The sequence below is a fragment of the Artemia sp. Qi Xiang Cuo genome, chromosome 7, assembly GCF_049724085.1.
Source record: "Artemia sp. Qi Xiang Cuo chromosome 7, ASM4972408v1, whole genome shotgun sequence".
Lineage (NCBI taxonomy): Eukaryota > Metazoa > Arthropoda > Branchiopoda > Anostraca > Artemiidae > Artemia > Artemia sp. Qi Xiang Cuo.
In genome coordinates, this window is record NC_142800.1 from 7421025 (window position 1) to 7423906 (window position 2882).

The 2882-nt window shown below is 32.9% G+C and overlaps 1 long non-coding RNA gene across 2 annotated transcripts in view; it reads left to right on the plus strand.

The window, feature by feature from the left end:
* LOC148949899 (uncharacterized) overlaps positions 1–666 on the plus strand; it is a 62397-nt gene extending 61731 nt beyond the window's left edge. For both annotated transcript variants that reach the window (XR_016141946.1, XR_016141945.1), the window contains exon 3: positions 528–666. This is a non-coding gene — a long non-coding RNA (uncharacterized LOC148949899). The remainder of the gene's footprint in view (positions 1–527) is intronic.
* The last annotated feature ends 2216 nt before the right edge of the window (positions 667–2882 follow it).

Here is a 2882-nt window from a genome sequence, read left to right on the forward strand (position 1 = left end):
AAGTACGAGTTTTTACCTTAAACCCTAAATTCAATATTCTATTTCTTTGTTAAAGTTAAAAAATTATTTTTGCGTTTACCTGGGAAATAGTTTTAACACATGAAAGTTATCATACAACAAAAATAAACAGTAATTTGATCAAGAGGGCAAATTTCTGATCCATGTTTTTTTTTTAAAGTTCTATATGTGAATCTACCTGTATCTAGTCCTCCATATAAATGTGCCAGTGTTCAGCTTTAGATATAAAATATTTGTATGTGATAAAACTTAGATCTAGATTTATATGAAAATACAAAATGAACTAGTAAAATCGTATAAAAAAAGGAAATGTAATGTCATGATAACAGTTGTGCGAAGGCTAAATGTCCGAGCTACCAATCATACGTGGAGAGTGGAGGAAGGCTATATTCACAAGCGGTGAGCGGTGAGAGGCGAAAGAAAAGCAACACAGCTGCCTTTTTACCAGGTAAAGAGCCGGATATAGATCGATGACTACTCCTAAATTAATTTCTTTTTTTGTTTTCTAGGAATATCCAAGAGTCGGTATTCAAGAATGAGTCAGTTTCAAAAATACTTATCAGAAGCATATACTCGGTGATTTGATCTTTCTTTTTATCTTTTTCGGAGTTTTAAATTTATATTGTTTATAATAAATCGTGAAATTAATTTCGTTTATACCATACCTCTAGAAATCTGTCATCCTTCATCCGCACAACGTGCCCTAACCACCTCAACCTTTCTTTCATTATAGCCCTAGAGAGCGGTATTGAACCACATTTTTCGTATAGCCTATTGTTTGAAATACGGTCAGTCAGCCGGGTACCCAGTAAAACCCATTTTTTCAATTTTTTTAAGAATGATTTTTGCACTAGATTTTTACCGGCTTAGTAAAATGTCATAAATATGACATTTTATGCCATTTTATGGCACCATAAATGATGTCATAAAAAAATGAAACATATAAAGCCAAACTTAAGTAATTCACAAACTTCTGAATCACAAAGGCCGTTTGATTTTTCGGCTCGGACAATATTTTCACAATTTGATTGTCGGCCAAAAAAAGTGAAAGTAATTTTTGGTAACTAATGAGGGTGTCAAAGGGGAAAAATTAGTGTTCAACCAAACAAAATAAAACAAAACCAAGACAGCCATTCAAAATGTCAAGCTCAATTTTCTAAAAAAAAAAGCTAATGTTTTAGGTTTATATCGTTGCTTGTAAATAATTAAATAAAAAAAACAAGTTTCTTAAGCTGAAAGTAAGGAGCGACATTAAAACTTAAAATTAGCATTTAGAATCAGCATTATAAGCCCATTCTTTTGATACATTTATTTACATCAAAATTCCATTTTTAAAGTTTCGATTACTATTGAGCCGTATCGCTTGTTTTTTTATTGTTTTTTTTTATTACGTATATGTTATTACGTATATGAGGGAGTTCTCCCCTTAGTCAATACCACGCTCTTTACGTTAAAAGTAAAAAAAAAATTTATTCACAAACCCCTGAATCACAAAGGCCGTTTAATTAGAATAGATAGCTCTTTTAGCACTAAAAAAAACTGTAGCGTAAAGAGCGAGGTATTGACTTGGGGGAGAACCCCCTCATATACGTAATAGTTTTTGTTCGTTTTAAGTTCTAATGTTGCTTCTTACTTTCAGTTGAAAAAACTTGTTTTTTTTTAATTTAATTTCTGATCGTTTTTAAATAATGCTGGGAAATCCGGCGCCCCCTTCATAGAAATGTCCCTTACCCCAAAGAAACATCCTCCACGGAAATATTATACCGAGTAACCCTCTCCTCCAGCCCTCCCCCCCACCAGAAAAAAATCCGTCCTGAAAATGTCTGTATACTTCCCAATAACCAATACAATATGTAAGCAATGGACAAAGTTCATAACTTGCAGCCCTTCCCCTGGGAACTGTGGGGGATTAAGTCATCCTAAAAGACATATTTATTAGATTTTCGACTATGCTGAAGAAATTGTCTATCTCAAAATTTTAATTGGGTGACTTTGAGAAAAAATAAGCGTGGGAGGGGGCCTAGTTGCCCTCCATTTTTTTGGACACTTAAAAAGTGCCCTAGAACTTTTAATTTTAGTTCCAATGAGCCCTTCCACGATATTCAAAGACCACTGGCTTGATGCACTCACCCCTGGCAAAAAAAATAATAAATAAAAACATATCCGTGATCTTTCTTCTGGCAAAAAATGAAAAATTCCACATTTTTGTATATAGGAGCTTGAAACCTCTACAGTAGGGTTCTCTTATACTCTGAATATGATGGTGTAATTTTCATTAAGGTTCTATAACTTTTAGGGGGTCTTTACCCCTTTTTTCAAAAATCAACTAAATTTTCTTAGGTGTGTAACTTTTGATGGGTAAAATTAAACTTGATGAAACTTATATATTTGAAATCAGAATTAAAATCTGATTGTTTTGATGTATCTATTGGTATCAAAATTCCGTCTTTTAGAGTTTCGGTTACCATTGAGACGGGTCGCTCCTTACTTACAGTTCGTTACCACGAACTGTTTGATGATAAAGATGACGCTTAAAAATGATGAAAAAATCAAGTTTTGAGAATAAAAGAGCAAGCAAAATTTACTATATATGAACATGTTAACAGGATGAAATTTGAACTGTTTCAGGGACAGTTCATTTTTATATCTTTTCTTCAGTCACCTTGTTAACCAAAAAAATTAATCTTTTCATTTTATGTCGCATTAAATTGCTTGCCTTATAACGTATTCAGCAGGAAAAAGCCTTACATTTCAAAACTACGCAATTAAGTTATCGACAATAATTCAGGTCTGATATTGGGCCGTATTTCTGTTCGCTTTTAGGATTAACTTGGTGCTGAATTGCTGAAACCAATTATAAACAA